This window comes from Malaclemys terrapin, chromosome 2 (genome assembly GCF_027887155.1).
Source record: "Malaclemys terrapin pileata isolate rMalTer1 chromosome 2, rMalTer1.hap1, whole genome shotgun sequence".
NCBI classification, from domain to species: Eukaryota; Metazoa; Chordata; order Testudines; family Emydidae; genus Malaclemys; species Malaclemys terrapin.
In genome coordinates this window covers 244,710,835-244,733,713 of record NC_071506.1, presented here as the reverse complement: position 1 = coordinate 244,733,713, position 22,879 = coordinate 244,710,835, and the positions used below count along the sequence as shown (strand labels likewise).

Here is a 22,879-nt window from a genome sequence, read left to right as displayed (position 1 = left end):
AAATTACTTACCAGTACAGGGGCCCGGCTCTGGGCCCCTGGAAGGGGTGGGGCCTTGGATGAAAGGGGCGGGGCTGAGGGTCAGACTCCCCCAGCCAGCCTTTCCATGCTGCCCAGCCCGTGCTGCCCAGGGCTCTGGTGACGATTTAAAGGGCCCGGGGCTCTGGCTGCTGCCACGGTGGAGGTGGCTGGGAGCCCCAGGCCCTTTTAAATCACCGGGCCCTGGGGCAGCTGCCCCTTTGGCCCCCTTACTCCCTGTCAGTGGTCCTGCCGGTAGGCTGCCTACCCGTTGACGCCCCTGGATGGGGGGCAGGGAGGAAGGAGGAGCGATGTTAAAGCGCTGCCGTAGGCCGATACCGGTGGCCACTTCTTACCGGTATCCCGGACAGGCCTGTACTGGCCTACTTTCACCTCTGGGTTTATGATTTGTAATGAATCTTCTGTGATAAGTTCACAGGGTAAGTCATCTGGGTATCTCAAAACCTCAGAAACCTACAGGCAATGATGATTTTGTTCTGAGTTTTGGCTTTCCTATGTGCATTTGGTTCAAAATTAAAACTCAGGCTGCAACTCAATGGGTATGAATGTGTGAAAATCAAAACTAACAAGTGTCTGACAGAATCCATGACAAAAAGACCCTAGTGAGTTTCCCACAGCTCTAGCTGTAATTCCTACTAATATACTTTACTACATCAGTTGATGTATTTTAATACAACATCAATATAAAGGACTGTACATGAAGAATAACATCTTGCGGCTCAGGGTTCAATCCTGTGAGGTGTTTGAAAACAGATCTGATAAAGCACAGCTTTAGGCATATGCTTTGCTTTAAGCATGACTTAATGGGACAATTCACATGATTAAAGTTGAGCACATAGTATCATAGAATTATCGGACTGCCCCCTCGCTTCCTGCCCCCTTACCAGGCTGCTCAGAGCAGCAGGACTGGCTTATTGGAAAGCCTGGGAGGTGGGCGGGCACAAGTCACGCTGCTCGTGAGGTGGCGTGCCTGCAGGGGAGGGGGAACGGGAGGGGAGGGAACAAGGGCTAGCCTCCTCGGCTGGGAGTTCAAGGGCAAGGCAGACTCGCGCCACCCTTGGAATTTCTTCACGCCCCCCCGGGGGGCACACTCCCCAGTTTGGGAACCTATGATCTAGACCATTCCTGACAGGTGTTTGTGTTATGATGGAGATTCCACAATCTCCGTAGGCAATTTATTCCAGTGCTTAACGGCCCTGAAAGTTAGGAAGTTTTTCCTAATAGCCAACCTAAACCTCCCTTGCTGCAATTTAAGCCCATTGCTTCTTGTTCTATCCTCAGAAGTTAAGAAAAACAATTCTTCTCCCTCCTCCTTGTAACAACCTTTTATGTACCTTGAAAACTGTTATCATGTCCCCTCTCTGTCTTCTCTTTTCCAGACTAAGCAAACCCAGTTTTTTCAATCTTCCATCATAAGTCATGTTTTCTAGACCTTTAATCATGTTTGTTGCTCTTCTCTGGACTTTCTCCAATTTGTTCACATCTTTCCTGAAATGTGGTGCTCAGAACTGGCCACAATACTCCAGTTGAGGCCTAATCAGCATGGAGTATAGTGGAAGAAGTACTTCTTGTGTCTTGCTTACAACACTCCTGCTAATACATCCCGGAATAATGTTTGTTTTTTTCTCAACAGTGTTACACTGTTGACTCATATTTAGCTTGTGGTCCACTATGATCCCCAGTTCCCTTTCTGCAGTACTCCTTCCTAGGCAGTCATTTCCCATTTTGTATGTGTAAAACTGATTGTTCCTTGCTTAAGTGCCTTGCTGGATGAGGGCTGGAATGCTCAGTACCTTCCAGGACCAAGCCCCAGGACTTTGGACTGGGTTCAATTCTCACCTCTGTCACAGACTTCCTATGTGATCATGGCCATGTGATCACTTAAACTCTCTGTGTCTCAATTCCCAGGCTGTCATATGGGAATATAATACTTCCTTTGTCTGTCTTGTCTATTAGACTGTAAATTTTTAAAGGCAGAGTCTGTCTCATGCTGCATGTGTGCACAGCACCTGGCACAATGTGATGCTGATCTTTGTTGAAGCTTGTAGATGCTGTTGTAATTAGCTAAAAAAACAAAACAAAAAAACCTAAGTGCTGATGAACATAAAGTCTTACACTAGTGTTTAAGGGAATATTAATGCTGAAATAGCACATTACTGAATCTTTCAAAATATCCATAATTAATATCCAGTTAATGACACAGGTTTCATCCTACCACTTATTCCAAAAATGGATAGAAAAAATTAATATGCACTTTAAATTTAGCCTTCTTTTGAACAATTCTGGAGTTGTGTGGTTTGGAAATATGCATATTTGATTACTCTTTCAATTAAAATGAGTTGCAGCCTTATGAAATAGCTTCAGCAAAGTGGGAAGCTATGAAAAATAAATCACATGGAAACAGATTTAGTTACTTCCCTCTAAATGTTATTCATTAAGATATATTACAAATATATAAATAAATAAATAAATAAAAATGGGCACTAAATTACAGATATTTTATCAGAGATTTCTGTTACACTGTGACCTAATGCTAAATAGCTCATGCTACAAAGTAGTTATCATGCTGTTCTGGTTCTATAGCAGTGATGCTCAGATCTCAGTGGTTCAGGAGCCAAATTAGCAATCAACATTACCCAAAAGAGCCACAGGAGTGCAAAGTCATTGTTTCATTTATTCTCACAGCAAAATGACTGACCAAGTGTTGTTATTTTATCAACTACAATGGTTAACAACATGGTAAAAGCATCTTGATTGGTTAATAACGTAGACTGGTTAATAATGAAATCACACAGTATTTTAATACCACATGCTGCCAAGAACTGCAGGAGACACATTAAAGAGCCACTTGCAGCCTGCGAGCCTCAGTCAGAGTATCACTGTTCTACAGTCTGCGTTTGATGCAAAATCACTGAAGAGATTTTAACGTGGTTCTCATGCTGTTAGCCAGGACCTGATCCTCTGAGATGCTCAGTGTCTTCGGAAAGGTGGAAGCTTGTGTACTACCTAGTATTTTAAAATAGTCAGCATTTCATGTCTGTTAATATTCATTTAGCAAGAAGAACATGAATATAATGAACTTGTCTCCCAATCACTGCTCTGGGAGTTGAGGATGTTCTGTACTTTGCAGGATTGTGCCCTATATTGGGCTGCTTCTCACTCTCTTATAACTATTTGTCCAATGAATGTGGAGATGTAATTCGCTTGTTCTAAAAACACTCTTCTTATGTTTACATGGGCTGGTGCTTCTACAGGTGTTTGAGGAATCTAATCTTTTGTTTCCTGGAATCTAGACACATATACATCCCCCTATTCCAATTCAATCATTCAATAACTTGTCTGCTCACCCCTCCTCTGAGAAACTTCAGAGGAAAATAATTTGTAAAACACCAGGGAAAGTAGTTTAATGTGAAATATCCCTTGGTGTCTTTCCTTAAAATGTTTGGGAAAGAGAAAAAAAGAGAACGTAGTTAAAGTTTCAAAATAATTGTTCAGAAAATTTCAGTTGCTCGATTTCCTTCCCCCCCCCCAAAACCAAACAAACTAGAAAATGAAAAGTAAGTGTGTGTGTGTGGGGGGGGGGGGGGGGTGTTCAGTTTGTTTTTTTCCTTTCCACCCTTTGTCTCCTACACATCCCTTTTTCAGTGGCCAAAGGGAATGAAGGGAGAGAGGGGTAAAAGAAAAGCGTGAAGAACCGCACCACCCAAAATTGAAAACAGAATTTTTCCGAACAAAATCTTTTAGAAATTTTAAAAAAATCTTTCTAAACCTGCAGAATGCAAGTGACTTCAATTTTTATTTTTTTTCCCCCACTAAAAATGGTTTTCTGTTTTCAACCTGCTCTAAAACGGAATCAGTTTGACTTAAACAATATTAATCAGATTCTCATAAGACAGTGAACGAAACCTATGATGTTATACAGTCCAATTCTCTACCAATATAGGATTGTTTCCAGCATTGAGACCGATTTTCTACCCCAGTCTGCTTCTGGTGCAAAGGGAGTGGAAACCTCCAAGTCCCTAGTACAGAGAATCAGGGAGCCATACCCAGGTCCCTGACATCCACAGCAGCAAATGGAATCTTTATGCACGTCTAATTCTCAGTGTTCCAAAGGCAAAGGCTTCCATCACTTTCTTTGGGAGACCGAGAACAGATGTTGTGAGAGGAAGTGATTGTAAGCCACTGACTTTTCCTCACCCAGCGATAGCTAAAAGCAAGTGGAACTGAGTCCTGCTACAGGAGAGGGAGCGGGGAAAATACAGTTGATTCCTCTTCAGATTCCCTACCGAGGGAAACGGTGGGGGCGACGGACCTGTCTGGTTTTAAGATTAAGTTAGATAAGTTTATGGAGGGAATGGTTTAATGGTAAAACATAGTAGTCAAGGAAAGCCAAGCAATGGTAGGTAAATAGTATAATGGCTAACAGGGGTCGGGCTGGAGACTCTTGCCTATATGCTCGGGGTCTTACTGATCGCCATATTTGGGGTCGGGAAGGAATTTTCCTCCAGGGCAGATTGGCTGAGCCTCTGGAGGTTTTTCGCCTTCCTCCGCAGCATGGGGCAGGGATCTCTAGCAGGAGGGTCTCTGCCGATTGAAGTCACTAAAAACAGGATTGGGGACTTCAACAGCAGAGTCCAGGGAAGGGGTAGGGACGGTTTTACGGCCTGCAGCATGCAGGGGGTCAGACCAGATGATCATAATGGTCCCTTCTGACCTTAAAGTCTATGAGTCTATGAGATTCTTATGAATCTGTAGCCTGTGTTTGTGAGCCTTTCTTGGAGAATTTGCCTTTTGTAATGAAACTCCAAACCATGATCACTTTGCATTATTTTTGGATTTGGGTTTGTAAATTTTACTTAGAGAGCCACTATATTTCTGTTCAGCCAGTAGATGGCAACATAACCTAGCTTTGTTCTGTGATAGTCTTACAGTACGTACATAATGCTTGGGAGAAAACATATAAAAATTATTTTAAGTTCTTTTACTTAGGTGTTCAGATACTATAGGGATGAACGCCAAAGAAATGCTTATCAATACATGGAATCTGGCTTTTCTACCATAATATTTTCTTGCTTTCTTTTTTTTTGGTAAAGATTGACTTCTTTGGAAAAGAATCCTTATATAAGTTCTATAACTATTTGCTTATCTGCTTTTTGCTCTGCAGTGTTGTTGTTGGTTGCTTCCTAATATAGAGTCCTAGCCAACTGAAGATCTGGTCTATGCACCCACGCCCTTTCTGAAAACCAGCTTGCTCTTTTCTGAGAATGCTATCAACTGCCTCTGATATATGCTGGACTATGATCTTACACAATACTTTGCTTAGCACAGATAAAAGTGTGATACCATGCCAGTTATTACAATCACTGAGTTCCTTTCTTTGGTATCTTCACTGTAACCCCATTGGTCCACTCATCTGGCACTTTTTCCCTTTCACAGACTGATGTAAATGGAGGGGCCAGGATAGATGCTGCTAATTTAAGATTTACCTTGAACAATTCTGCATTCAAGTTATCCTTGCCAGGAGCTTTCCCATTATTTAAGGATTTGATGGCTTGAATTATCTCTTCCTTAGTTGGGGTGTCTGTGTTGATATCAAGATCTTCTTCTGCCTCCTGGATGTTTGCTTCCTCTTTAGGTGGCTCCCTGTTCAGCAATTCTTTGAAATGCCCTGCCCAGCGCATTTCTTGTTCTTTTTTGGTTGTTAGTAGGTGTCCTTGTTTGTTCCTGATGAGTGTTTGTTGGTGTCTGCCGTTTACCACTGATAAGCCGCGTCATTTTATATGGTTCCTTGTTCACCACAAGCAGCTGCATCCTCTGCTTGTGTTGTCAGGTTATCAATATAATGCTGTTTGTCCACTCTCACAAGGCGTTTGATCTCCCGTTGTGACTTGCTATACTGCTCGTTGTATTTGTCCTTTAGCTTCCGGGATTTTGTGTCTAAAACATTTTTCTTCAGGGCTCGTCTGGTTTCTATGGCGTTCCCAGTGCTGGATGTAATCCACTCCTTCCTTCTCTTCTGCCTGTAGCCTAGACAGGCTTCACTGCTCTGTTTATAAATTGCTGTTACTTTGTCCCATTTCTTGTTGATCTCCTCATCTGCAGTCCCCTCCCCTTCATCAAGGTCTGCAAGTGCTTGAAACCTGTTCTTTAACTGCAGAACGAAGGCTTTCAGTATTTCAAGGGACTTTAGCTTGTCAATATCAAAACATCTATGTCCCTTGTTTGGTGAACCCACATTTCTCAGTTTTAGCTTGATGGAGGCTGTCACAAGGTGGTGGTTGCTGCTAACATCTGCACCCCTTCTCACTTTCACATCTGTTAGTGAGTGTCGCCATTTGCCACTGATCATGATATGGTCAATCTGGTTCTTATCTCTGCCATTTGGAGAACACCATGTCAGTTTGTGAATTTCACAATGTTCAAATACGGTTCCGCCGATTCATATTACATATGAATAGGTCATTCATATTACAGAAATCAACAAGCCTCTCTCCGTTTTCATTCATGGTGCCACCCCCATGTCTTCCCATTGCTCTGTCATTGTTTGTGTTGTCCTTACCGACCTTGGCATTCAGGTTTCCCATTACGATAGTTAGGCTGTGGTGTGGTACTTTCTCTAACTCTGCCTGTAGTGTAAGGTAGAATTTGTCCTTTACTTCTTCATCACTGTAATTTGTCGGAGCATGACACTGAATCAAGGGGATATTATTGTGTTTCCCTTTCAGTCTGGCTCTCATAAGTCTGCTGCTGATGGATATCCATTCAAGCAGGGGATGTTCCACTCCCTTCTTCAAAAGTATGGCAACACCCTCATGGTGTTGTCCATCATCCCGTCCAGAAAACAGCAAAGTTTCTCCTGAGGCTGTTGTTAATCTTCCTGATCCCACCTATCTGCTCCAACCAGGATGTGTAAGTTGTGGCGTCTCATCTCTGCTGTGACCTGAGCTAGCTTCCCTGCCTCGTAAATTGTCCATACGTTCCAAAAACCAAATTTGGTTTTTGACTTGGTGTTGAGCACTTCAGTCTTCATGCCAATGGCTTCCACTACTGGCAGTCCTACGGGTCATTGACTCCTGAAGGCCATCACACACAGTAATGGTTAATTTCTCTGTCGCTGTTTCCGTAACATATTTTGTTTTTTTTACGGGACAGGGTTGTTAGCTATGTGCCTAACCCCCAACCTGGAGGACCAGGGTGTCTGTTTTGCCTGGCCCCTTCCCCACAGACCAATCCAACATGGTTGAACCTATCAGAAGCAAAAAGCCCCCGCCGACACAGACTCGGGATCGTTAGAGCATGCAAACTGTCCTGCCATGACCAGGCACAGACACCAGAGAACGGACACTCCTGCTGACGTAACTGCCCCGCTACACTGACTTAACACCACCTCTGCGGGCAGCGTAGACTCAGGGTTGATGTAGTTAGGTCAACACAGTGTCACCGTGAGCGCGGCATTACTTACGTTGACTATTACTGGTCTCCAGTAGCTGTCCCATAATGCCCCATACTGATCGCTCTGGTCACCATTGTGAACTCCTCTGCCCAGGGGTCAGCTGCCATTCCCCTTTAAAGCCCCATGAATTTTTGAAATTCGTTTTCCTGGGTGCCTGGTGAGGTGAGCACACCTAGCAGCTCTCCATTGATGTGTGTAACTGCCTAGCTGACCACGCCGGCGACATGCTGCAGATACACAAGAGGTATATGGATCTCCTGGGCTGGTGGGGAGAAGAGGCTGTGCAGGAACAGCTCTGATCCAGCCGTAGAAATGTGTACATCTACGAGCAGATTGCTCAGCGGATGCAGGAGAAGGGCTACAACAGGAACACACAATAGTGCTTCGTGAAAGCCAAGGAGCTGTGGCAGGCATACCAGAAGGGAAGAGAGATCAACAATCAATCTGGTGTGGAGTTGGAGACCTGCTGCTTTTACAAAAAGCTACATGCCAGCCATCCTTGGTGGAGACCCCCTCCCCCAGAGCACCATGGATACTTCGGAGGAGTCACAGACCCCCACTGTGAACAGGGGGGGGAGGAGGACAAGGAAGGAGGAGTGTGGGGGATGGGCGACCGGGGGATCCAGTTGCACAGTGAGCCAGGACACATAAGAACAGTAGGACGATGGAACAGATGCCTCGGGAGGTTGTGGAAGCTTCTTCACTGGAGGTTTTCAACAGGAGGCTGGATAGCCATCTGTCCTGGATGGTTTAGACAACAAATCCTGCATCTTGGTTGGGGGTTACTCTAGATGACCCCTGCAGTCCCTCTAACCCTGTGGTTCTATATTTTTGACTCCACTGCAGTCCAGACAATCCCGATTTGTTGAGCAAAGGTGAGCATTATGTTGGGGAAGGAACCTCTGGTGAGTAGGTAGTTTGCTTTGAAATTCCAGGGTATGGAACCTCCAAAGTAGCAGGCCACATCTGTTGATTTACTCTTGTTTACCTGTGCTAGAAGAAGTAGTGAAACAACCAAGAGAGATAGAGTTTGCTACCTGGTTTTAATTCCTCTCTAGAGTGCAGCAAAAATGGTCATGCGGAGCAGTTTATGTGCATCTTGTGAATCCTCCATAGAGATCTTGATGAAACTTTTATGGAGGTACTCTGCAATCCTCTGCCGAAGGTTTCTGGGGAAGGCTGCCATACTTCTTCCACTGCGATAGGACACTTTCCCATGCCAGTCAGCAAGTACTTCAGCAAGCACCATTGCAGTACAAGCCTAGCAGCATATGGGTCCAGATGGCATCAGGACACCAGCTGCACTCTCTCTTCCTTTGTTACCATCAGGAGTGAGATAGCCGCTAAAATCTCCACTGCCTGTGGAAAACAGTGCCGGTATTCAGTTCCATTGCCCTATACCAATATACTCATGCCTGTGAGCTATTTCCCCAACCTTAAACCCTGCCCCCACCCCCAAAGAGCCATACTCAACCTGGCTGGTGCGGTGACTGGCACCGTGCTGTATCAGTCCCGTGGAGAAGTGAGAATGTAATGCTTACCCTTTTGGGGGATCAAAGTTTAAAATGGCTTTTTTAAATTGCCTGGTTCATGTTACCGAATAAAATTCTATTTTTTTAATCAAGAATCATCGTTATTAGTTCATAACACACGCTGTCTGACACTGAGCAGGTCTGACACACACCAATTTCCTGGTACTTCATTTTGTCACAAACCCATAAAATCATTCACAAACACTGTTCTATTCCTACATGACAGCAGTCACTACAAGAATCATACTAGGCTGCAAGAGAGCAAGGCCAGGTAGAGCACACTACGGCATCACACCTTACTCTGGCTCACTATTAAAATGTTCTCTCAAAGCCTCCCTGAGCTGTATAGCTCTGCACTGAGCTCTTCTAATTGAGCTCCACCGCCTCTGTTCATCCTGGCAGAAACTTTCCTCCTTTGTTTCACAGATATTTTGCAGGACACAGCAGGTGCTATTACCATTGGGATGCTTTTCTCACCGAGGTCCAATCTCCTATGTAAACAATGCCAGCAACCCTTCCTACGACCAAAGGCACATTCAACTGCCATTCTGCACCTGCTGAGATGTAGTTGAAGCACCCTTTGGTGCTGTTGAGGTGGCCAGTGTATGGCATCATGAGCCTTGGGAGCAAGGGGTTCACTCCCAGGATCACACTGGCATTTCAACAGTGCCAGTGGTACTCAGCCATCAGGAAAGAAAGTCCCTGCTTGCAGCTTTTTGAACCATCCTGTTGTTCTTAAAGATGGACGCATGATGCATCTTCCCTGACCAGCCCACACTGATATTGGTAAAGTGACCCCAGTGATCCAGCAGCACTTGCATTACTATGGAAAAGTAGACCTTTCTGTTGATGTACTCTGTGGCAAGGTGGTCTGGTGCTAAAATAAGGATATGCATGCCATCTTTTGCCCCACTGCAGTTCAGGAAGCTCATTGTTGCAAAGCCATTCCCTGTGTCCTGCACATTGCCCAGAGTCACAGCCCTGCGTAGCAGGAAGCAATTAACAGCCCTACACACTTGCATGACAACGCCCCCTGCGGTCAATTTCCCAACTCCAAATTGATTCCTGACTGACTGACATAGCAATCTAGCATTGGCAGTTTCCACAATGCAATCACCACTCACTTCTCAACTGTCAGTGTGGCTTTAATTCTGATGCCCCTGCGCTGGAGGGCTGGGGCAAATTCGGCACACAGATCCAGGAATGTAGCCATGCACATCTAAAAGTTCTGCAGCAATTGCTCGTCATCCCAAACCTACATGATAATGCAATCCCACCAGTCAGTGCTGGTTTCTTGGGCCCAGAAGCGGTGCTGCACCATCTCCACCTGCTCCACAAATGCCAACAACCACCTTGAATTCTTTCTGTCTGTCCCACAGCAATCTAGCCTCCAAGGAATCGTCGTCTTGTCCAATTCTCTGTAAATACAGCTGGATCAGGTGCCCTATGCTTGCAATGCTCATGACAATAGCGCAGAGCTGTGCAGGCTTCATGCTCTGTCAGAGATGTCAGATGGTGAGAAGGGACATGCAGATTTGTGGGAATTTTGAAAAGAGATGTGAAATATTATGGGCTGCAGAGGAAATTATGGGATGGGGAACATTTCATTATGGGAAGTTGACCCCATGGCCCCAGTCACTCCCGTGTGACTCATTTCAGCCCCATGAGGCATTGCAAAAACTTCCCAAAACACCCTGTGCAGGATGGTGGTAAGTTGCACAGTGGGATACCTAACCATGGTATACTGCACTCTGCATCAATACAAGCAGTCCTGGTGAGGACGCACATCGCTGACACAAGGAGAGTAGCATGCACACCGCACAAGTGCTGTAAAAACGGTGGTGGCTGTACACCGATATAACTTAGGTAGACATCATTTTGTAGTGTAGACATGGCCTGAGGTTTGTCAGGGTAAATTTACAGAAAGTCATAGAGGAGACATGATAAAAATGTCATATCAAACCTGCTTTCTAGATTCACCTTTGTGAACCAAATCTACCCCTTCACATTTAAAAAGGGTTGTTTATAGTTACCTAACAGCATGGGGAGAAACTCATGACACCTTGGAACTAAGCACTCTCACTGACCGGCCAGTAATTTAGTCCATTGTGTTGCTCCTGTGTTGACTCTCAGCTGCTGATCTCTATTAGCTTCACAAGGAGTCCAGTGTTTAACTCGTGCTCTCAGTCAGATTGGTTCAGCTGTTACCATTACATCCATTGTCCTCTCATTCATATCGACCTACATACATTTCACTCCGCACCCCACCTATATGTGAGGACTATACCCTTCCTTGCAAATCAACACCTTCACTCTGCCTGCGTCTCCTGAATGGTTATAGCTGTTATTTCATCCAGTGTAGCTCTGGAAGAGAACAGTCTGCAGGTCTAGGGAGAGCAGAGGTTTTGATTATGCCTGGCCTCTGTGTGGAGGATACTTCCTTGCACATCTGTGTAGTGGCAGGGCACAATTGGGCTCAGTCTTTTCTGAGTAAACAAGTACACATTTTTGTTGAGGAATTCACCTATCTTGGTTGGCAGTCTTTCCTCTCTCCAGGCCCTATGGCAGGGATCAGCAACCTTTGGCACGCGGCCTGCCAGGGAAGCGGCGCGGGCTGAGGGATGCGCTAGCTGCTGCTTCCTGCAGCCCCCACTGGCCTGGAGCGGCGAACCGTGGCCAGTGGGAGCCACGATCGGTCGAACCTGTGGACGCGGCAGGTAAACAGACCGGCCCGGCCCGCCAGGGTGCTTACCCTGATGGGTAGCATGCCAAAGCTTGCCAATCCCTGCCCTACGGAGTCAGACAAAATGCCCTTTCCCTAGAAGTAAATCCTGCCTCATCAGTTCCTGGACAGATTCCTGCATATGCTCACAAGCAGAAGTAATCCCTGTCTGCTCCTTGTAATGAGATGCGTGGTTTGTGATGGAATGTCTGAGGCCAGAATAATTTTATCAAAGGGAAAAAGCTATCCATGCTATCCATGGATATGCAAGTTAGACAAACTGTCTGACCAAATGCACTTACACTAAATTCTCTACCAGCAACTTGATAAAGAGACTGAGTAATTTTATATGACATGTATATTGAATGGTACTGTCATATTGAATGTATTTTTCTTTAAGTATTTTGCCGTGTGTTTTAATCAACTACCTTCATGCATTTTGGAGAACAACAGAATAATGCAGTTTAAAAAGCAACCTAAAATATATATGCGATACCCACAGTTAGTTTAAATTATGTAAAAAAATCATTTTACTATTTTGAAATATATATGGCTTTGTCACAAATAAAAATACAATCTGCTCAGTTTTTTAGTAGTGCACAATTGTAAAAACAGTTCCTTCCCTCCTCATTTATACATTATATAATCTGTCTTCTAATTCACGTACAACTGGGAGATTTATATGTGACTAAACTGGATTATTATGCTATAAATTACACTGTTTCTCATATAAAACCCACACAGAAGAGAACAAAACAATGTGAGGGATCAAATGCTTAAAAACATATTACAACCAATTATTGGCCAATTTACTTTTAAGTAAATGAGGTTCTTTCCTGGGCAGTTACACTCAGCAAAAGGTCCAGAGATCTGAGTTTGACCAAGCTGATAAAACAAATTGTTGGAGATGATAAATCCTACTACAGACAACACACAGGTATTCTGTTTCCCACATCTGCTTTTTATTAGGAGAACACTAAAGCTGTCTGGAGGTTCTTTAAATATATGAAGTATAGGTCTTAACAGGTGTGCTTAATGTTGTCTAAATCATAACACCCTACTGAAAAAGCTGCAAATCTCACTGCCTCAGACTGTTCCCATAAATACACAAGACCTAGCTAAAAGTCAAGTTATTTTCTCTGCACTTTCAGAGTTGTCAAACCGTTCAGAGTTTTAATAGTATCAAGCACTAATTTAATCCAGTGAACTGCGCACTGAATAGAAAATGATTCCACCAGAAGTCTGAGGCCTAGTTAAAGCACTGGACTGAGAGGCGGGAGATCTATTACAACTAGCTCTGGGATATTATTATATATTATATTAATGGAGATATCCCATCTCCTAGAACTGGAAGGGACCTTGATAGGTCATTGAGTCCAGCCCCCTGCCTTCACTAGCAGGACCAAGTACTTATTTTGCCCCAGATCCCCAAGTGGCCCCCCTGAAGGATTGAACTCACAACCCTGGGTTTAGCAGGCCAATGCTCAAACCACTGAGCTAAGTCACTTAAACCCACATTTTCAAATCCCCTGTGCATCCCATAACAATTCCTCTGGGAGTTCCTGCTTGGACTGTGAGCAGGCTCCCTCAATGTGGGGCTATGCCAATAAGGCAACCTGTGCTTAATATTCAGTAATATTATAATGAGGGGTATCCTAAAAGTGCCTAAGGTGTACATATAGCTCTATTTACCTCTACCCCAATATAACGCTACCCGATATAACACGAATTTGGATATAACGCGGTAAAGCAGCACTCCGGGGGGGCGGGGCTGCGCGCTCTGGCGGATCAAAGCAAGTTCAATATAACACGGTTTCACCGATAATGCAGTAAGATTTTTTGGCTCCCGAGGACAGTGTTATATCGGGGTAAAGGTGTATATGTATATAATATTCTCTACTTGTCAAAAGACAAGGAGGTTAGTGAGAGCAACTGAGCAAACATGTTTGAATTATGATCCTCTTATATTATTTTGGTCTCTAGAGAGACTTAGAACTATGAGGTGGTAGAATATTTGGAATGTCCATCAGTAGGACACTGCTAGACACATCCATGAGCTAACTAGCTGGCTGTGCTCTTGCATCCAGATAACTATTCACACAGCTGGTTCAAAACCAGTCACTTTGAACAATACACAGAAAACAAGCTATTCAGCTATGGAAACATACTATGGGCTTGATTCTCTTTGCACCTACATGAGGGTAACTCAGGAGCGGCGCCAGGGTTTTTGCTGCCCTAAGCGGCAGCACTCCTCCTCAGAGCATTCGGCAGTGGGGGTCCTTCCACTCCGCGTCTTCGGGGCACTTCAGCAGTGGGTCCTGGAGCAAGTGAAGGACCTGCCACCGAAGCGCCCCGAAGACGCGGAGCGGAAGGACCCCTGCCACTGAATTGCTGCCGAGATGCCAAAATGCTGCCCCCCAAATCCTGCCGCCCTAGACAACCGCCTAGGGTCATCTAGTGGAAGCGCCGGCCCTGGGGTAACTGTTGACTTCAGTGGAGTTACTCTTGCTTCTGTGTTGGTGCAATTGAGAGGAAAATCAGGCCCATTCCGCTTTGTTACCTACCGCTTCTGGAATGCAGATGAATAGACTAAATTAAACTGCAGGCTACCTACTGTTGTGAAAAGGCTTCAGTGGGGTTTCTTGGCTCTCCATCACTAAATATAAAGTTGCAGGGTGGGAGAAAGAGGGAGAACAAGTTGGAATTATTAAAAGAGAAATAGCTCAAGCAAGAGTTTTGCCTGCCAAAACAAACAGAACACATGATCAGGATCAAAGACACATTGGATATGGTCCAGAACTGATTTTACAGTACATTCATTTTATCTGCATTCTTGCTTGCACAATGCTGTGGACTGCCATATTTTGATAAAATACTATTTTAAAGACAGAAAGAATCCTTTCTTTCCCTTTTGCTTATTTTCTATGTCCTTGACAGAATCTTGAAGAATTCATCCACTTTCTCTCTCATTAGAGCCTGCATCACAATCACGTTGCACCCACAAAACATGTGCTTAGATTCAGGGTACTTTGGAGTCAAGGTAAATTGAGGGGCAAAGACCCAGTTCTGCTGTAATTTCTGTAAGAAGTGATCACTACTTTGAAAATATTACCAAGACTGTTCTGAAACTGATCATTCCTCTTTCCAGAGCCTTAAGGAAGGACTGGTACCAGCACTTACATGTAAACCTTGCCAGATTAATAACAAAGTAAACTTAAAACTGGTCACCCAATATAAATAATTGAACTGGGGCCTGAGGCACCATCTAGCCATCTCCTCCTATCCAAGACAACTGAGATCCTCTGGGCTGTCCTTGTTTTCCATCCATTTTAAGGTTCTGTCTTGAATGGACTAAGAGCAGCACCTTCTCAATTCAGCATTCCGTCCTATGATCCCCCTTCCCTGTTTATGTCCACCAGAGTCCTTCTGTAGTTTTCAAAGCTTGATATGAAGCCTCCCTTTGCAGCTCTGTTCAGCATTGCCCATTTTGGCCTTCCTTTATCACCTTTTCCTTTCTGGATTTCCTTTTCTCCTGTTTGTCAGATTGGCTCGGTTTTCTCTTTTTCTTCCCCCGCCCCAAGCTGCTGGCTTCCATTCTTTCTAACTTATTGTTGCAACTTGTGTAGTCTCCCAGATGCCTTGTGATGGGTGGCACTCCTGAGTAAGTATCAGTTATACTTGTGCTACTTGCAAACAGAAGAGTTGGGGAAATAACTGCCGATGAAGACAATCCCCAAGCAATGGCTAGCAGTCAGCCTTGCAGTAGTTTCTGAAAAGCTTGCGTGAACAAATGCTGCTATACCTATGAAATCAAAAAGTGATGAGATGTTTTATATATCCCCTGGCCTTGTAGCAATTTGATGTGTCCACGTGGCAACATCATTCTTGACAATCCATTTTGGTATGTACACACACGGTTTACCTGACAACTGTGATTATATCAGTGCATTTTGGGACACCTTGTAAACCATGTTTTCAGGTACTATTGTTGAAAGCAGGGATTTTGGAATCATTTGCAAATGTGTACCTCACAAAGGGACAAAGTGAGGGAGACAGTTTGAACCAGCTGCAATACTTCTGGCTTACTATCCCCACTGGGGAGAATCATTAGAGAATGCACTGGTTCAACAGACCTGACTAAAGATCTGTCAATAGATGTTGCAATCAAATCACACTATAAGAGTCATTTCTTGTAAAGTTCCCCAGACACTGTAGACGGTAACTTTCTGGTATTGCTTAATGTAATGTATATTTACAACACCTTTTAACCTAATGTAGACAGTGCCCATAAAGGAAACTTTTGATTGTGTAATATGAACATAAATGTTATGCTAATTTTAAAGAATGTGGAAGAGGGAGACTATTCCCATGTGTAACTACTCAATATTTTGTTACAGAAATGAAATGTTTAACAAACTAACCTGTAAAAATTTCTGCTACCAGTGTGATAGTATGACTGTACTCTTCAGTATGTCTGAAGAGTTCATAGTGTCAGTGAAAAGGTGGCTAGTGTAAGCTACTTTTACCTTCCCTGAGTTCCTGGGTGTCAGACCGCAGCCAGTCTGTTTACCTGCTAGCTTAACCCCCAGGCAGTTTAAGAGCCCAGCCACCTGACTGGTTAAACAGCACAACTGGTGGAGGGGATCAGCAGATATGTTCTTAAAACCAGCAGCAGGCCGCACTGGTTGCTCAAAGCATTTGACTGTGGATGCATTAGTCTCTGCTCCTGCCTTTTCCCAGCCCTGCTCCTATCTTCCCTTATTCCAAGTAACCCTGTTCTGACCTTTGCCTTGGATTTCTGGCTCTGACTCTACCTTGACCGTTGGCTTTGGCATCTGGTTTCTGACTTTGATGCTGACCCTTGCTTCTGTTTCCCTGTTCTGGATGTCTGCTCCTATCATTAAGCCTGAGTCCTGCTCTGACAACTAGGCAGAACTGCCCATGTCCAGGTTTCTAACACTGTGTACTGGTCCAGTCAGCAGAAGGCTGCTCTAAATTATGGCAGTTGCCAATGGGTCTGAGGGGTCAATGCTGCAGGGAAATCTTGGTCACACCCATTTCCCAACCCTTTATGTTTCTATGCAGGCTCTATGTCATTTGGCTGGTCCTTCAGTTACTGACCATGCTGATTTTCAGATTACTTTGCACTGGAGGCGCAACACAAAGTGGAGTGGATAATCTGAGCCTCTTAATCTGTATGTCGGGAATTGCAGAACTCCGGAATTACTCTGGAATTTAGGGAGTGGCAGGGTTAAATCAATTCTTATTTGAAATTCTTGACATTTTCCCAAATATATTTTCTAAAACAGAACAGCAGTGCTTGCAAATATTTTGCATGTATAGAAAAGCTATTTAAAGTGTGCAATTTCCAAAAATAGTGTAATATCCTCAAGAAGAGAAATGAATAATAATAAATACTTTTGGACCCCTCGCAGCCCAAACCATGCCAGAGTTTCATATAAATATGGCAGCAATTATAATACACTGGATCCAATGAGATCACCTGCTAAAAACTGATTGATAAATGGTGTAAACAGTTCCCTAAGTATTTTATTACAATCTATCTTCTTCTGTCCATTATGTCAACACTATGAACAAGTTTCTTAGAGGTCTGGCTATATGACACTACACATTGGAGAGGCTGTCTGCTGGACATGCTGGACAGCAAAACAGTTGCTGGCATCACTGGAACTAGGATATTCTAAAGGTGTTGTCCGCACAATATAGGAACAAGAATTGCTGAAGACAGGGCTATTCAGACCTAGTTGGTAATTAAGCAGTAACATAATGTTAACAACATGTTTATGATAACAACCCAGTTCTTTACTTCCTCCTGCATCGCCTTGTTAAAACAGCAGCAGAGCATGACTCAGTTCTGTGTCCAGGTGGACATTCCCAAAGCAATGTGGTACACTGTTTTCTACCTCCTGGCAGCTGGATTAAGCTCAATTCTGCTCAGATTTACACCCAATGGATCTCAATTGACTTCAGGATGGCAAAACAGTTTGGGCAGAATTTGGGTCAATGCCTTGGAATTGCTCTCAGTCCCTGACTGCTCAGATATTTAGGGGACAATTCTCCTAAAATACACACAGCAAATCTAAATTCTGCTATTCTCCTTTCCCGTTAACATTAATGGAAGGTCTGTACCAGCAGGGACAACAGAATATCAGTCGATTTCCATCACTTAAATCTGAAAAGAGAATTTTGCTCTTAAATACCATTGTTAGATACTGAAGTCAGGTCTTTGACACAACAGTGTAAAGCACTACCACTTGAGCTGTTTTATTAAGAAAAATGCCCCAATCAATGGTCATTTTGATTGATAAAATGCAGATTGAAGTGAGTGTTTAGAAAAAGAATAATCTCTTAAAATATGCCATTGTTTAATTTAAAACCAAATTATTCTGATCTAAATTGCCTATCAAAATAACAACCAATTACTTCCTGCAGCACGGCTTGTGGGGGTTTTTTCTTCTTAATCTGTTGTGAAACAGGAGGACTGGAGGTATCAGAAAGAAATCTTTTTGTTCTTACTCCTTTCCTGATCAAATAAGGTCAGTCACAAAGGTGTCTGTGCACGTAAACCAAGGCTTTTCAGCCACCCTGTCATTCTTTAATATCATTCATTGTTTCTTCGTTACAACTGTACTCATAGCCCCTAAAGCCCCCTGTTAGTGTGGTTTAAACTAACTTCAATCTTCTAAGACCCAAAACATCTCCTCTGCCATGATCTCTCACATTTCAGGTGGAAAGAAATAAGTGGAATTAAACCAGGGATGAGCCTAACTCAGAGACCATGAGTTACTTAAATTCTATAATAGAAACTATGGTGGCTTCTCTCTGAAGACTGCTGCCACCCAGTAATGGTGCTAAAGCAATAGAGATTTATAGAAACACCATATGATATTTCCTATATCCGTGTACTTTAGAACGTGATACATAAGACATAATGCTGATTTGGGTTTGTTCTGCTCTTAGCAATTTGGTGGCTGCTCTAAGCCCTGCAGGAGTTCTGGAGGTACAGTACTCTGAAAGTTAGGTCTCCATAGTAACATGATGAATATCTAGCCAACCTTATGGACTGGTATCAGGTGCAATTCCCTTATTATTCCAATTCATCCTTATTTGCAATGCAAAGTAAAAAACAGTAATTTCCCAGTCCTGTAGTCAGTACATGTGTGAAACTTGTGTTGAAGTCAATGGGAGTTTTGTGTGTAAAATGACTGACTGTTCAGACATTTTATTATGGCAGGTGTGGATAAACGGACAGTGAGTCTCCCATGCTGGAATTGATCTTGGGCTGTTTCTTACATGCCCTCTATCACAAAACAGATTTTCAAGTCTAGCTACAACTAGCCCTAAGTGTATGTATGTGCGCGCGCACACACATTTTAAATCCAGTCTTATAGTTCATTTTGAGTTGGATTTTGTTGTATAAAGACCCCTGGCCTCACTTGAGAACAGGATTTTCCTGGGTGTTTAATGAATACAGCTTGACATTTTTTGGCTGAAACCTTTCCTGTTGAAAAATGAGGTTTCACTGAAAACAATGTGTTTCTGTAGGAAAATATCACTTTTGGTGATTTATTTTTTTATTTTATTTTTGATGGGGAAATTTTGAAATGACATTTCAAATTGAAATTTTGTTTTAGTTTTGAAAGATGAAAAGAATTTGAAAGTTTTGCCTCCCATCTCCCTTGCCCCTCCTTTTTAGTGACTGAATATAATAACATGAATAATGTCCAAAGCTGCCCTCCCTTCTCTCCTCTCTTCCCCCTCAGCCCCTTCTACCTTTTCCAAGCTTCTCCAACTTGTTAACTTTTGCAAAGTTTGAATTTCACTTTTCTGCTTGACACTTGGTAACTCTTCCAAAGTTGGAGAAGTTTTGAAAAGTTAGAGTGGAAAAGGGAGTGTGGGTGGGAGTTGGGTAGGATGGTTCCTAGACATTATTTGTTTTATTGCACTCAGTGACAAACAAGAATAAAGAAAGACAAAGTGAGTGTGAGGAGGGATACCCTAAAACTGGAAAAAAAATCTAATCTTCAAAAATAAAAATGAAATTAAAATTTGATTTCAAATTGAAATAAAAATCATGTCATCCAGACAATTTTTTGAAAATCAAATGAAAAAATCACATGAAATAATGTTTTTTTTCCTACCATTTGTTAGTGAGTATGTTTTGGAGCTGCTCTCTCCTTCCATTTTGTCCTAAAACAATCTCAAAATGAACTAAGAAAGGGGATTTGGATACAAAAGAGTAGGCTGAGAATGTACAGATCCTCAATATCATGCTTTAAAGTGTTTGTAATCTTCCTGTGTAGCACAAAGTGAGCTACTTTAGCCAGCTACGTGTCTTCTGTGTTCTAAGAAGGGAAGTAATTGGAACATGCTGTCTGGCCCACAGCTATACAAACATGTTAAGTACTTTTCACTCTGGAAGAAGAAAGTACTAGTAAACGTGATTTCGCATAGACTACTGAAATATTTTGGTGCAGTAAGAGTACTTTCTTAGTTATTACAATTTCATGCTATTCTGAATCATTACTATCAACAAATCCGGGAACTTTGGAAAGGCCATATCTCAAAAAAATAAATTACAGCCTCAACCGAATGCATCATTTTATAAAAGAACAAGAATCTGAAAAAAATGTGCTGTACTTTGAGTGACATTTTATATGATTGCAGGTTTACAGGGAATATGAAATTTTCATATATCAAAGATAAGAATAGTTCTGACAGCCTCAAGTGGCCTCTGAATTAACAGTTTGGTACAAGTCATTGTTAAGGAAAAACCTTTTCCCTTCTGCAACAAGGGAGACATTTGCTTATCAACCTATAAAACATAAATTTTAAACAATAATACATTATTATTGAAACACTGATTTCTGACCATAGCAACAATGAAGTCCATATCGGAATCTGCTAAAGGAAAAAGAAATTTACAGTATCTAGCTATCCTTTCAACAACTGATGAGTTATAACTACAGGATCAGGAAACTCAAATACCATGGGAATGTCTTTGCTTTGATTGCTAAAATCCAAAACAAAATTTCTGGTATTGTAGTTACCAAGAAACTCTGCTTTTCAGTCTAGTTAGTATTTTTATTTTATTTTTTTTAACAAAAGCAGTATTTCTGGGTGCTTTGCTTACTTCCTATGACAAATACCTTTAAAAGACTGAATAAACTTGGGATCAGATTTTGTGTTTTTATGAACTGTGTAACAGACAGACCTGATTTCCAGTCCACCGTTAATTTTTATCTTACAAAAAAGTCCCAACAAATCTCTGGTGGTGCCCCTTTCCATCACCTCTTCGCGGGGAACATTTTGTGAAAGGTGATTAACAGAGAAGAAAGAGACAGGAAACAAGCCATCCCTATGTATGTCACGGGGGAAAGTCAGGGCAAACTCATACTGGACCCTTTAGAAGTTTGAGTTCATGGCCATCTGAGTAGTGCAGACTTGGCAAAAATATAACCTGCCTCGGCTCAGGAAGGGCAGGGAGCAATTTTGCGAGCAGTCCCGCTCCGCTGGAGCTGCGGGAGGCGAGGGACACCTGAGAAACTTACTTACCTCCCGCTCCCGCGACTCTCGGTGAGGGATGATGCCTGTAGTGAGCAAACCAGCGCCTCCCCAGCCGGGATCGGGTCGCTGCAAAAGCCGCGTCTCACAGCTTGGAGCGGAGTGGAAGAGCTCTGGGACTCGCGAGCCTCCCAGGCATTTATCAACCAGCGGGGAGGGAAGGAGGGGGGAGAGAGAGAGATTTTGCAAGTCTGAGCACTGTGCAGGATGAGAATTTCCCGGCAGCGCCCCAGAGAAAACCCCGCAGCTGTGCAGGGCGAGAGAGGTCACGCTGGCACCGCCACGCGCCTGGCGCCCGGCCAGGTCTGGCCGAGTTCCCGCGGGCGCAGCAGCTGCACGAGTCGGGCATGGCTGGGGACACAGCACTGCAGGAGCGGGTGGGACATGGGGCCAGAGCCCTAGGCCCGGGGCTGGCTCTGTGCCCAGGCCGGGAAGGGAAGCGTGTGGCTCCGGCTGATCGCGGCTGCCTGGCAGCGCTGGGGCAGGAGAGCGGCCCTGAACCTGGCCTAACTGAGGCCAAGGCGGGGCGGGGCTGGGCTCTGCCTGGGTCAGAACAGGGCAAGTGACAGGGCGGCTTCAAAACGGCCTGTGCCCTGCCCCTACCACCACCCAGCGCCAGGCACAGCCCCGGTGGGAACCTGAGCCCTTAAAAGTAGGGGTGGACCTAAGGTGGGCCCCTTGAGATGGGGCCTTGCACCCTCCCCAAACTCAGCAGAGCTACTCTTGTTTAAGCCCTTCCGTGGCAGGATCTGCAGGTGTCTATGGCCCACCCTGGCTGGAAGGCAGCAGCAGTCACCTGTCACGCCCCTTGCGTGAACCTCACCATGGAGCCAGGAACATAACAGCTAGTCGACTGGATTTGAGCAACAGGTTGTTTTCTGGGGCACATTAGCTCATAATTCCCCCATGTAGGGGACAAGCCTTCCAAATCTTCTCTGTAGCTGCCTCTGTGCTTTCTAGCAAGGCATTATATCAGAATAGAGGCTTTGGGCTGGGAACACATGCAGTGATTTTGACATTGTTGGAATTTCCCAATTATTACTATATGCAAACACTAGAAAGTTGGCTGGCGTTGGTCTGTTTCCTGCCCAGTGATTTATTTGTAAAAGTCCTAGATGGGAACTGTTCAGAGTGGCTGTGTTACGCAAATGTCCTGAAACTGCAGATCCAGGGAAACATTTTGTAATGTATCTAACAAATGATAATGCAGGCGAAAGACAAATATACAGAGAATGGGGAGCTATCAAGTGTTCAAAAGGGAACAGCTCATTCTTTTGGAGAGAGGGGGTGACTTTTCTAGCTCCCTTCATCTAAATAAATCACTGGTCTTGCCCAACTTGATCACTACCTGAGACTATAAAGGGTGTCACTGTTCTCTTTGGAGAAAGTACAGCATTTAAGAGGTAAGGGGGGAGAGGAGAGGGACACTTTTTTTTTTTTTGGGGTCAGAATCACACTGACACAGTAAGGGAATGGACACTAATGATGTTTGAGTACTTTCCTGTTTGCTATAATAAGTACTTTGAAGCAACATGCTATGCCAAACTAG

General features: G+C 43.7%; 1 protein-coding gene across 2 annotated transcripts in view; it reads right to left on the bottom strand.

Annotated features, from left to right (window-relative positions):
• The window catches only part of STEAP4 (STEAP4 metalloreductase), a 32,598-nt gene extending 11,100 nt beyond the window's left edge, over positions 1-21,498 (bottom strand). Inside the window, exon 1 of one of the 2 annotated variants that reach the window (XM_054020532.1) lies at positions 21,318-21,498. The gene's annotated coding sequence lies outside the window, so the exon portion shown is untranslated. The remainder of the gene's footprint in view (positions 1-21,317) is intronic. The other variant, XM_054020531.1, reaches the window with a different exon arrangement.
• Positions 21,499-22,879: the final 1,381 nt, after the last annotated feature.